The 14723-nt window shown below is 36.2% G+C and overlaps 1 long non-coding RNA gene and 1 other non-coding gene across 3 annotated transcripts in view; one reads left to right on the top strand and one right to left on the bottom strand.

Annotated features, from left to right (window-relative positions):
• The window catches only part of LOC145284530 (uncharacterized), a 566565-nt gene that overhangs the window by 35116 nt on the left and 516726 nt on the right, over positions 1-14723 (bottom strand). The window lies entirely within an intron of this gene.
• On the top strand, positions 11615-11687 carry Trnar-acg (transfer RNA arginine (anticodon ACG)). The gene has a single exon. It is a non-coding gene; the product is annotated as a tRNA-Arg (tRNA).

Genomic DNA, 14723 nt, shown 5'->3' with positions numbered 1-14723 from the left:
TATATACTAGCAGTTAAGCCCAGCTTTGCTCGGGCCCTATCTACTATCCATACATTTATGTGCATATGTATATATATATCAACAAATATACTCATGTCCAGGTAACCTACATCTAAAGTTCCAAGTGTGTTGACCCAAAATTAGCAGAGGAGTATAGTAGAATCTTACATGATCATTTTCTTTCAACTTGCTGCATGTCTGAATACCCTTCAACTAAAATTTCAAATGTTTAGACCCAAAATTTGTTGAATAGTTTGCTTGAGACCGCAAAGGTCAAATATTTTGATCTTTTATCCAATAGCAGTCATATTTTCCGCCAAACACCGATTACAAATTTTTCCATATGTCTGACTACACTGTATGTAAAATTTCAAAGGTTTAGACTAAAAATTGGCTGAGTAATTTTGTAGAGACCGTAAAGGTCAAATGTTTCTTTTAACTTTGATCTTATTTTTGACCCCTTAAAATTTATTTTTTAGGGCTCAAATCAAATTAAACAAATTGACCCATGTCCAAGTAACCTACATCTAAATTTTTGTTTAGCTCAATGATTTGTGGGGGCGTTTGGTAGAGTTTTCAAAGATCAAATCATTGAACTTAGACCTCTTGACAGCCAATTTTTGGCCGAAAACCGATTAGAAAGATTTTCCCAAATTTCAATACCCCTTACTTCAAACCTCAAGTTTGTAGACTGGAAATTAACAGAGTAGATCAGTAAGTAAATGTACCCAATCAGACAAACACACACAGACAATTTCACTTTTATAGATACATAGATATATATGCTTTTTGGCCAAAGAAATTAACGCTGATTATGTTTTTACTAAAGAGCACCTCATTATCAGAACTCGAAGGCCACTCTACAAATGCATTTATTAGTGCCAGGTGATTATTGGTGGAAATTTTTCAGAAAGTGATTATTAAAATGGGTAGCTTTATAAGAATTTGTTTGCATTAGACAAAATTTTACATGTTGTACTCAGCTGTGAGCCATCTCCACAGTATTTTATGCCACGGGCAGTTCAAGGAAAACAACTTTACTCGGGAAGTTTCGTTTAGTTTGGGAAATAGACAGAGAGAAAAGGGACAATTGTTGATCGTGGTTGTAGAAAGACGAGTAATTATTGTGAATATTTTGCATATATGCTGAAGTGTAACAAAGCGTGAGCGCGCGTATACGAATCCAATACGAAATCGGTTTGACGTCACTGTAAGGATGAAAAAAAAACTATACAAAAGAACTTGAATAAGAGACAGAGGAGCACGTTCTGGAACACATGTGATAGCATGCTCGAGATCATGCTAGAGACGTGGAGGGCGTTCGAGATGACAGAGAGAAGCAGCACGAGCACGCTTTAATCGGGAAACTACATGGAGATAAATGTTGTTAAAAATAGTGTCGGGTTATTACTTGTTTATGTTACTAGCGACGTAGATTGCATACTATGCGCCTCGTGTGTAAACTCGTGTAACGTTAAAAGAGATCACTCGAGCAGGATATTTAGTATTTTACTAAAGTTTAGTGAATAAACTTTCGTTTTACTACATATGTTAAGATATTCGTCATTTCCGTGATTACATTATGTTGAAAAATATTTTTTGCATTTTGAAATGCTTCTAATCCCTACAATTGTATAAATGCAACTTTGTCTGTGTGTGAGTTCGTTCCTTATAGACTCCGAAACGGCTTATTTGATTTTCTGTAAAATTCCTAGAAGTCTGGGAGTGATCTTAGTCAAGTTTGGTCTCAGAATACCCGCGATAATTATCGCTAATCGATAATCACTACCGTTATTTTAATTAATCTAACATCGATAAAGCAACTATTTTTATACTTTTTTTTAAATGTTTAAATTTCATTCTAGAAAAAAGTCCAAAAACTACTCGAGAAAAGGAGTTAATGGCGTATAACCAGGCGGATGACGTAGCAAACCCGTTCAGAATTGCAGACTATGCTTTGATATGTAGACAATTAGACTATTGTAGAGAACAGCTCAAGGAATATTTGAATCGACTTGGACGTGGCCATGTTGCAGCGACTTCAAAGTGTCCCTTTGGCTTTACATATATTGTAAAAAAAAAATATCGGTCTATGCAACTTTAGTTTAGCACCAGCTACACAGACGAAGAAACGGATATTTTATAGCTTTTGTAGCGAGAGAAGAGTTTTTACATTAAAGATTTCATAGGAGAATCAGAGCTCAGCTGACTAACAAGCTTGAACTTTATGATAAAGAAGATAAGGACTAGTAACGCCCCCTGTGTAAAGAAAGACTTTGTAAAGAAAAGAATACATCTTATATCTAGATTTCCAAGTTGGTTGTGTTATTTATCAAGGCAGGAGCCTGAGCTTTGAGCAGCAACACCTTAGTAGATGTTGTAACAGTACTCCATTTTAAAACCTATCTATCACTTAAAACAGGGGGCTCCAAAGTTGTTGTTCGGGAGCCATATTGGTGGGTTTTTTTTTAGAACTACGTAGACAAAAATTACAAAAAGTAACCTGGATATGTTTTATACTGTTCTGGCATTTAGTTTTTCTTTTATCAAAGTACTTCTCTCAAACACTAATTCTCACTTAATCATTTTGGGGTCATAAAGAAAACTATCATATTATTTCCATGCATTTCTAGATTTATATAGTTTTAAAAATATTTTTACGTTTACAATAAAAGCTCTGCGGGTCGGATTAAAGATTTTGGCGGGCCGGATGTGGCCCGCGGTCCGTTATTTGGAGACCACTATCTAAAATGGTAGAGGATTGCGTCAGAAATAGATAATTTTCTGAGCCGAGAGAATGGGCTAACCAATTTTCCAGCAACTTTAGGTTGTGTAAATCTTCCACTTCACATCTGGAGTTAAAGTAAGTCCTAGAAGATTACGAAAAAAAAAAAACGGGAAGCATTCAAGGAGAAATGCATTCGCTTACAGTTGGTGTAAAGCGATTTTCATAAGTTTGTCCCGTTGTAATATTGTACGGTATATCAACGCTAGTAAATATGTTACTTCTAATAGAAAGTTAAACATTGATTAATCGTACATTGTTTGGAATAAAAAGAGTGCTTGTTAGGATTTACGGCATATCAGCCTATTTTAGTTATTTAATGCCGAATCCAGTAATTTAAAAAAAAAAAAAAGATTTTATGCTTCAAGTTCTTTATATAAGCAAATATATATTTACGATGATTTGTTTTGTTCGCTTGTTTTTTATACGGCATATCAACAGTTTTCAGGCGATTTAATGCCGAATTCAGTAATTCTGGAAACGTTTGTAGGCTTCTCTTTTTTTATATCTTAAAATATTTGTTCATGCTTTTTAGTTTCGTGGTTTAGTATCGGAAGATTTTCGATTTTGTGCTATACTTTGCAGTACATGATTTAGTTTCCGAAAGGAAAAGAACAAAAACAAACTCAGTTTAGGCTGCATTTTATGATTTTCAGACAGTCTGATGTGGTTGCACCCAGGCGCATTTCTAAACAAAATATTCTGTAGAGAGAGAGTTTGTCAAGAACACGTGAAGTATTTATATTTTTTTTGCAATAATACTTTATTCAGTGATCTATGAATGCATTTTAGAATGGTTTGCTCATAAGGTCTAATCATATTTATCCTGGAAATATCTGGTACATTTATATCAATAAGTTTTACTAATGTGTATTCCAAAATTGAGCCTCGCATAGAAACCATTACCTTAATTGGTTTAAACATAATAGACGTTTTAAAACTAATGCCGTCTTTAGGACTTCTAGCAATTATTGCAAAAGTATTATAACAAACGAGAGAGCTGTATGCTCAGGCCATCAAGTCCAAATAAAAAGAACAGTAGCTTGATGCCCATGAGTTTTAGAGAATAACAAATAAGGCCCTGACAGATACGCACACTCTATCCCGACCATAATAAACGAGTTTAAGGTTATATCGTCACCGTCTGACAAAACTAAGCTCCATTTTGGGACTTTTGCATAAAACTCAACCTTATGCAATCAGGACCACATGCCACAACATTTACTCCCACGACCGAAAATAATCTGAGCGGCACCCATATGTCTGTTTGAGATGTTGGCAAACTCACTAAGAACTTTGATGTGAGCAAAGCAACTTGTCCTGGCAATATTCCAAATAGTGTCCTCAAAAACGTGCAATTGGAACTAGCACACATTCTTGCAAAGCTATTTAATCGATGTCTAAAATATAAATATATAAAAAAGAGGGGGGCTTATCCCATAATAATCTTTAAATCTATTTTCGCTCGATATTTATTCTATCTTTGCCTAATATCTAACATTTTTCTGGGGTTAATGGGACAGATTGGTTTCCTAGAGGTTAATCCAATGAAACCCGTGTGTTTATTAAAGATAGCTCAATGGAGGACACAGAAATGCATGAATGTAACCAATACTCTTTGTTTAATAAACATATTTTATAAATATGAGGATTGCAACATCTTGTCAGACGAGTGCCACTCCCTTAGACACTTAGTCCATGAGCCCAAAAATGACTTCCATCGCCACAGGATCATTTTAATAGACAAATGCCTGAGAGAGTATCTATACACTGATGTTACAGAGGCTTAGCTTTATACGACAGCTGTCTCTATCTCGGTTCAAAATTTTGAGATCCAGCAACAAACAAGAGCAGCATAGCCAGCAACAAATTAAACTGCAGACCAGCTTAATGCGGACACTGGTCTCCCGCTTTATGTTTTTTTTTTTATATCAGAGATTTGCTTCTCCTAGAAAGGTTGCCTTCACCATGGCTTACAGGAGCCCTCTCCACCCCAACACACATATGCACACAAACAAATATACACGGTGCTAGTTGGCCATTCACACAGAAAAACGATTCATTCGCGTGTATATATATACATATACATATATATATATATATATATATATATATATATATATATATATATACGATGGTCACTACGTAACAGCGCATTAATAGTAAGTTGTCAAAATTGGGTAGAATTTGATTATTTAAGGGGGCACATGAACTTGTTTATATTGGACTTGAATGCAACAATATATGTAGTCAGCCGGGAAGCAAGTCATTGGAGTTCCACAGGCAAACAGTCTTAGAGAAGGAGCTTTGTCCATGGAATTTTTCAAATAGTCGCCGTTTTACTTAACCAGACTCAGCGTTGCAGAAATCTGTTTGCTTTAGTACGAGGCGCGTGTAATAAGTAATGCCCCTGACCCACGTCCAGTTGTCTTATCTAGCTGAAATTTTGCATGTCAAATGATTTATATCTCGAAGGGTAATGTGGCAAACTACAGCTCTGAACTAATTGTGATTTCTGTTTTAAAGGTATTTGAACTGAGTCAGGTGTGAAATGGAGCCTGTTGAATGTCGAGCAGTGATCCAGTTTGTTTTCATTTGAAAGGACGCACACATCAGGAGACTTTTGATTAAATGAAAGAAACTTGTGATGATAATGTCCCATCATATGACCTTGTAAAACGCTGGCATCGTGAATTCAAACATTTCCGGAAGTCTGTGGAAACAGCTCCCAGACCTGGTCGCCCTCCCTTCTGCCATTGATGAGGCATCTGTCCGTCAAGTTGAAGCTGCCTTTTGGAATATCGGCGCATTACTATTCGCCAAATAGCCCAAGATGTCAAGATTAGTACAGGGTCTGTGGAAACAATCATTCATGACTATTTGCATATGCATAAGGTGTCTGCCAGATGGATTTCCATGTTGCTCACACCATTCCAGAAGCGAGAACGCGTCGAGTGCTCGATGATGAATTCGGAGATGTGCCAAGAAATTGAATGAAAGTTTTTCAAAAGACTGATTACACAGGATGAAACGTGGGTCCATCACTATGATCCAGAGACCAAAACCCAGTCAATGCAGTGGAAGCACTTGAACGCACCACCTCCAAAGAAGGCAAAGGTGCAGCCCTCCGCTGGCAAGGTCATGCTCACAGTCTTCTGGGACTAAGACGGAGTAGTGATGACAGATTTCCTGGCATAGGGTACCACAATTACAGGAGCGTATTATGCTTCACTTTTGAGGAAATTAGGGAAGCTACCAAAATCAGGAGGCGGGGCAAGATCAACAAAGGTACGCTCATCCTACAGGACAACTATTCGGTCCACAACTCGCATGTCACCAGATCAGGAACACGGGCATATTGTTATGAAATCCTTCCCTATCCTCCCTACTCTCCTTACCTTGCACCCTCTGACTTTCACCTCTTCCCAGCAATGAAGTTGTTTTTGAAAGGGAAGCGTTTCCCAGATGATGCAGCCTCGATTTCTGAAGTCACGTCGTGGTTGGAGGACCAACCTCGGATGTTCTACAAAAACGGTTCCAGAGCTGCATCAAACGATGGGAGAAATGCATTACTCTGAGTGGTTCCTATGTAGAGAAAGACTAATAACTGTGTCAAGTTTCGTTGCTCTACTGCTTTGGGAAGTGCGCCAGGGGCATTACTTATTGCACGCCCCTCGTATATGCTTTATTTGTCGACTAATTTTTTTAAATATATTTTATTGCAAATTAAACCTTCTCGAGTGGTCAACCATTTAATACTGGTGACGCTTATATATGATTTATCTACATGGACCTTAACGAAATTAATATATCGACGTAATTCGAGTTCTATATAGCATGTAAATTGGATGCAGTTCATAATAATACGATTCCTAAACATTTTGTTCAAAGTAACAATGAAACCACTAACTTGCTTCTGTTAATTCTTTTGTTTTTTGTTGGTATTAATATCATTAAACCATGAATAAAATATACAAAATCAAGCTTATCTTAAACATAGAGCTCAATTTATAAAAAAAAATCGACACTGGACCGGATGATCAAAGTGCCACTAAAATTGACAAGCAACAATCTGTCAGCTAAACTTTCGTTCTGCCATACAGGAAGAGTCGTTCATCTTATATTCACGCTAATATGTATTTCACGAAAATAAATTCATAGTAAATAGTAATGCATTGCGCTGGGTTGCAATGTTATTTATTCTACGAGAGCAATTTCATTAGGAAAAACTGGATAGATCGATATATTGATAGATCCTTCGATAGATATAGTTATGTGAAAACAATTTTTTTAACTCCATATATCTACCTTCGTATTTTACTTGTTAGAATATAGTTATAAATATCAAGAGGGTACATCTTAGTCGTCCTCCCCACATCATCTAAAACATTCGAGCTGCAAACAATTAAGCGAACAAAGTTGTCAAACGTCCAATATCATATAAATAAACACGACCTAATTACGTTGACACACAGTTTCTTCTTTGACCGCCGAAGTTAAGTCGTCTTGGGCTTGATATCTTTCTAGTTACAATTATGTGTAGAAACGCTTCGGGTACTTTACGGGATGGACTTAGCAAAGGTTGCCAATATCTCTAAGTGAAAGTGTTTCTATAGAAACTGATTGGATTCGAACTGGGTAGAATCAGCTTCACAGTCTCTGCCGTCAACCTCTTATATTATAGAAAACGCAGTTATTGTTTATATTTATATATATATATATATAATATATATATATTATATATATATATATATTATATATATATATATTATATATATAATATATATATAATATATATATTATATATATATTATATATATATATATGCTCTATCACTTTTATTTTCTAATTCACTTAACACCTACATTTTTTTCGCTTCCTGAAAAGAAGGTATTTTACAGTACACTGATTCAGAAAATTACCAGTATATAGAAAATATAAATGAAAGGTTGATATTTCAAACTGTTTTTATTGTTTCTATATACTTTTATACGGTTTGAAGTTTTTTTCTTCTTTTGTTTTTATGTTTTTAACACACATACACACCAATATATACACGCATATATATATATATATATATATATATATATATATATATATATATATATATATATATATATGAGGGGTATGTGTGCATGCGCGCAGTTGTGTGTGTGTGTTTCTGTGTGTGTTGCATTTGATATACGGTTTTGCGCTTGTTGCGGGTTGGTTACCGAGCGTAATGCCAACCGTCCCTAAACCGGAAGTTCTTCTACGTCATTGATTGCACGGCCAGCGCACACCTGTGTTTACAAATTACCTTGGCCGAGGTCCACGTTCCTATGGCAACGTGGCGCACGGTGGTTTCCGGCGGAAGGAAGTTCTCCTCTGCAATCTCGGCCGAGTTCGCTCCGAAATGTAAAACCGACTGGGAAACAGACAGAAATAAAAACCGAACCTCGTCTCAGCGCGTTTTCATTTTTGACAAGCGATCCTATCTGGCGACCGAACGAAGGAAGAAACGCGCCAGGGATACTGTGCCACGTCGACAGAAAGCTAACATTAATCACAAACTTCTACAAACATATATATATATATATATATATATATATATATATATATATATGCGTGTGTGTGTGAGTATATATATATATATATATATATATATATATATATATATATATATATATATATATATATATACATGTATATGCTTTTCTTTACGCTAATGTTGGTGTGGAGCCATAAAAACAAAGATATACTAAAATTAACCACGTTCAACAAGTCATATTGCACATAGATTTTCTTTCGCTCACATGCATTTCACTTCTAAACAAAAAAAAAACTTTTCTTTCTTTCTCTCTCTCTCTCTCTCTCTCTCTATCTCTCTCTCTCGTTTTCTCTCTGTATGGATGTTTGCCTATCTCTCTCTCTCTCTCTCTCTCTCTCTCTCTCTCTCTACATACATACATGTATGTGCGTATATTCATATATATACAGGGTGTCCACAAAGTCTGGCTACTTAATATAGCCAGACTTTGGGGACACCCTGTAGATTATGCAGCCAGACTTTGTGGACACCTTTTAGATTATGTATCCAGAATTTATGGGCACCCTTTAGATTATGTAGCCAGATTTTGTGGACACCCTTTAGATTATGTAGCCAGACTTTATGGTCACCCTTTAGATTATGTAGCCAGACTTTGTGGACACCCTTTAGATTATGTAGCCAGACTTTGTGGACACCCTTTAGATTATGTATCCAGAATTTATGGGCACCCTTTAGATTATGTAGCCAGATTTTTTGGACACCTTTTAGATTATGTAGCCAGATTTTGTGGACACCCTTTAGATTATGTAGCCAGACTTTATGGTCACCCTGTAGAGTCTTAGCCAGACTTTGTGGACACCCTTTAGATTATGTAGCCAGACTTTGTGGACACCCTTTAGATTATGTATCCAGAATTTATGGGCACCCTTTAGATTATGTAGCCAGACTTTATAGGCGCGCTTTAGATTATGCAGCCAGACTTTGTGGACACCCTTTAGATTATGTAGCCAGAATTTATGGGCACCCTTTAGATTATGTAGCCAGACTTTGTGGACACCCTTTAGATTATGTAGCCAGACTTTGTGGACACCCTTTACATTATGTAGCCAGACTTTATGGTCACCCTGTAGATTATGTAGCCAGACTTTGTGGACACCCTTTAGATTATGTAGCCAGACTTTGTGGACACCCTTTAGATTATATATATACATATATATTGATATATATATAATACAATACATAATATAACAATTTACATCACTTATTTGAACATTATTTTATCTGGATATTATATTACGAAGCATAATTGTTTCGGTCTTTTCTAATGAAGGATCTATTTTTGTTAGATGTTCACCCTAAAACAAGGCATAGTGTCATTTTGGTGTAGAGCGCTACTATCAGGGACATAAGTTGCAGGGAAACTATTAAGGGAGTTGAGCAGCAAGATGTCTATTCACCTTACACTTGAACCTCTGCGTATCAATACATTTGAAGAAGCAGGAATCGGGAAGGGAATTCCAAGGTCTAGCAGATTTGGAAAAGAAACTGTTCGAGTAGAAGGCTTTCTTACATCTAGGGATCTCTACTCTGTTTGTTTGTCGGGTTGTCCGGTGTATTTACGATTTATATTGTCGAAGGTGTATAAGGGTGTGTAGTTCGTCGAAGCATTTATCAGTAGGAAAGTTAACTTCTAATATATAATAACGGTCCCAACTAAGTGGAAATAACTTTCCTCGTAAAAACAGAAAAAATAGTTGGTTCTTTTCTGGATCTATTGTCTGTGACTATTGGAATTTGAAATCGTTGTTTCTTTTTGTTTTTTTGTCTTTTTTTTTTCTTTTTTTGTTTCTTTTTATAACCTTTTACATAAAATAGCGATATGTCTTGTCTGAAGCGATTTTTATGTAAAAAATTAAGATCTGTTGTTTATTTGAAATGTTATTTAATGCATCGCTTAATTGAAACTCCACCGAACTGAAATATTGGCTGGCGACCATTTTCTTTTTTTTTTTTTTTTTTTTTTTAAATCTCCGTGAACAGACTCTAAAATTGATTGTTGCTATTGAATCGTATGGAACAATTGTCAATGATTTTAATGCCTCATGTTTTAACTTGTATTTTAGATTTGCTCTAAGTTGGGAAAATATCAATGAAAAAAAGAAAGAAATAAAGAAACGACGAAAGCAGAAAACAGAAAGACACAGACTTGATATACTAGTAACCTATTTTTGTTTTTACTCATCTTACGGGTATACTTCAAATAAATAAACAAATAACGGTCTTTTAACATGAAAACAACAACTAATAAGTATGTCAAGAGTTGCCTCCCTATTCCGATAATTTCATTCTTTGATGTTCATGTGTGTTTACAAAAAGAAATACCTCGATAACAGAGTTATAAAAATAATGAATAAACACATAGAAGTTTAAGGTTTAAGGTCGATTAGGGGCCACCAAGTACCACTGACTTGTAGGAAAATATGTGTGACTTTCTGATAATAGCCTAAAGCATGTCAAATAGCATATCAACTGTCAGTCGACCTTGTGGGGTCACCGAAGTCATAAAGGTCACTTGATGTTCTCGAAGGATTTTATCGGTCATAGTGTACCTAGCCGGCTACATTTGGTCAGTTCGATATAATTAGATAATTGAGGACACATGAAATGTCGACAAAACGGGGGTACCTTTCTTTTTAATAATAGGGAGAGTTTCTTCTGCTCGGTACATTTACAAATGCTTGACAGTTTTACTATTTTTGCTTTTTGGCAAGACGCCACGGGATCAATTTATAACTTGTCTCGGTATTTTTTTTTCTATTTGTTAGATGCGACCTCCATCTTTAGGTCAGTTTATCGCGAGTAAATCATAAATAGCAAAGTTGTCGGTCTGTCCGGTTGAAAGTATAAATAGTGTTTTCGTTTGTCTGTAGCTCATAAATGTTATTATTTTACAGCATATTCTTTTTTCAAATTCCACTGTATATCGTTGTCCTGTCAGACTTCAATTTATACTATCAATAAAATTAAAAATGTTTATTCATTTATGTGTGTATACCAATAAAACATTCGAACTGATGCACCGAATTCAAAAATTCTTTTTTTCTTCCCCTGAAAGGTGTGAGTCCCTAGACTGTCCTTATCTATATATGGTTCGTAACGAACAACGCGGTAACACAAAAATCTCGAAATAAGTGTTTGGGAGCCGTTTCGGACAATTGTCGAAAAAGTTACCTGCCCATGTTAACGGAATTTAGCACTATCGGTATAAAATCGGAGTAACATCTTTCAGCGTATGTACAGAACTTGTGGCGCAATGGATAACGCGTCTGACTACGGATCAGAAGGTTCCAGGTTCGAATCGTGGCAAGTTCGTAATAATTTTAACCATTATTTTATCCAACATTTACTCATTATCCTTACCATTAGTTAAGGTATTTTTGTTTTTTTCAGTGACTTTGTTTTGTGCATACAAGAATTTACCATACTCCGAGTTCACAGGGTAAGCGTTGATGTTGAATGTACTCAATTGGCGTTGTGTGTGCCGACGCGGCGCAGTGGCTAGTTATAAATAGAATTTTCGTTTTTTTTTTCAGAAACATTTATATCTTATTATGATTCTTTTTACTAGTATTTTTATTCAAGACTGGCAAAAAATATTAAATGAAAGGATGATAGGAGGTGCTTTCAATAACTTTCCAGACATTTTTGTACAGGCATTTAAGATTTTTGAAGACTTTTTAAAATAAAATACATTATTGCAGTGCCTCTTCTAAGATGGCTGACCAATTTTTTTTAATGGTAGGTTCAAATTAATAGCTACAGCAGGACTTGGAATACACCTTACTAAAGCATGACTGTCGAAGTTGATGGGTTTCAATAGTGCAATCTAGACAATTTAGAAGGACGATATGAAACAACATTTGTTTCGAACTTGGAAAAAATGACACAGTGTGGTTTGCTTCAGACTGCTTTTGGACCATCTTGCATGAATCGAGCTTTTTGAGTTGCATACGAGATTCTAGAAAAGTAGGGAGCCTGTGAGGGATTATGAGAGGTGTGGAATGAGTAAGGAGACCTAAACACTAGAGTTGATTGACCAAATAAAGAATGTCCTAGATAAGGATCGTCATATGTTTACAGGAGAATATGTGAATAGTTTGATGTCAGTGTCAAAACTGCGCACATAATTATTCGTGAGGAACTGAACAGGCGGAAAATTTGCGCAAAGATTGTCTCAAGGGTGCTCAAAGAAAATCACAAACTATTTGACCAAGCTCCTCACCCTCTCTATAGTTCAGACCTTACCTCCTGTGACTTTGGGTTATTGCCTAAGCTCAGGAAAACCCGTAGAGGGTATCCTTAGGAGGCAATTGGGAAGATGAAAGAGGCTGTGACAAGGAGAACTAACACGCTCACACGATAGAACTTCCACGCGGCCTTCCAGGAGTTGTTGGAACGGCATAACAAGTGCATTACAAACGGAGGAGCTTAGTTCGAAAGGGACTAGAGTTTCATGTGTGTACTAGCAATAAAAGTGGCTATGCGAAAAACGTCTGGAAACTCATCGAATGCACTTTGTATGTAATTAAAATCTTAAACTAAAAGGTTCAATAAAACAAGAGGAAAAATTAATTAATAGGTTATTAGTAGAAGTGATTTTCAATATTATTAACCCTTTCCTCATCTTACGTATGTTTCAAATGCATACAACCGCCAGCTAATTGCCAAACGAAGGCGAACTCAGAATCCCTTATAGTTGCCAAATCTGTAATTACAGAAAATTGAGCCGTAAATTTAAAGTTCGCCGCCTTTAAAAATAACACCCTATATAAATACATGAAGATAATTAAAATTCTATTATAAATAATTATCCACAGAATCTCTATGTGCGCAATTGTTGGTATTGTTATTATTATTGTTATTTTGATTGTGTAGTAATAGTAGTAGTAGTAGTAGTAGTAGTAGTAGTAGTATGTATGTATGTATGTATTTATGTATGTATGTATGTATGACACCTTGTGGTATCTAGCATACCAAAGCTGTTTCTAGCCAAATGTGAGTGCATTTCCTTAGAAGTTACAAAAAGTATAGCCTCCAATCGATGTTAAGAGACAAAGGGCATCCCTTTAATAGGGTGTAAGTGTGATACAATGGTTGCGCAATAGCCAACGGCACTTCTCTTGAATCGTAACTGCTTGGTTACAGTAGCAAAGGAAAGTCTAAGATAGCCGTGAAAAGTCTCGAGATAAGCAGAGAGCACATAACGTACCTCAAATTTCCAAATGGTTACCCATTTAAGTATTGGCCAGTCTCCACCCCGCTTAAGAGTTTTAGACATTATAATTAGTATACGCATACAGATGTGTGCATTTTTAGCAAACACACTGGCACAAAAAAAACGATAAGTTATGATATGCAAATACATTCTTTTAAAAAGAATCTTGCCCTTCGATAACTTTGATCATTTCAGAAGCAACGAATATAATTTGACTTGAAATTGTACTAAAATATGTGTGGCCTTTAAAGCAGCGCCAATTTTGTTGTTTGGATACCGTGGTACAATTCAGAGCGGTGTCAACATTCCGTGGCCGATCTCAGGTTAAAAGGTCGTGATTTTCACTATTGATCTCTAGGATAAACTTAGATTTGGGAAATGAGCCAGACCAGATCTTCCTCTGCCAGCTTTTGTTGAAACTACCAAAAGACCTTATACATATCTTCAGGAACATAAACAAATCTTTCTATATATAAAGAAATTCAAACGTGTGTATATGGTTGTGTGTGTATCATATCATATAATATATGGAATCTTCTTAACGGCACGTAAGCACAAATAAATGATAACAGGCCATACGTAGAACAGACTAGCAGTTGTGACTAGTGCAATATATAGAATTGAGAATCGTGGCCCATTGTTTAAGATGAAAAATTATTTTTTCAAAAGGGTGTTTAGCGAGCGTAGCGTAAAGTTGTTTGTGTACGTAATGTGGCAAAACAATACAGTGGGATGGTTTAACCACGCGTTGGGTATTTATTTGCTTCCGCACTGAGCAAATTAGGTACAAGGCCGTTTTTTAATGTGGAGAGAGGGGAGGGAAAAGGGAAATCAGCTTCCCCGGAAGGAGGGGAGGAGGAGCTGGTAGTGCTGCCTCTTGGTATATAGGTTTGCCCCTACATGGAAACTGACTGCCTCAAGAGCAATGGTCTTTTAGTGCAGCATCTGCCGGAACAGTTACTACACTTTGGTGCCTGCGCCACGAACAATACATTCTCATGGCGTGATATGTTGATTCCAACGTCACAGGTTATTTCGTGAAACGCGGTGATTACGATACCGTCAAGGAGTTTGTTTTGGACGGCAGATAAAACAAATCGGAAAAGCTGGTCCCTAGATACGGAAGCGGCTGG

The sequence above is a fragment of the Euprymna scolopes genome, chromosome 9 (genome assembly GCF_053919585.1).
Source record: "Euprymna scolopes isolate OS-2025 chromosome 9, ASM5391958v1, whole genome shotgun sequence".
In the NCBI taxonomy this organism is placed as follows: Eukaryota; Metazoa; Mollusca; class Cephalopoda; order Sepiida; family Sepiolidae; genus Euprymna; species Euprymna scolopes.
Note: the sequence above shows the minus strand (reverse complement) of the source record. Positions and strands in the feature narration are given on the sequence as shown.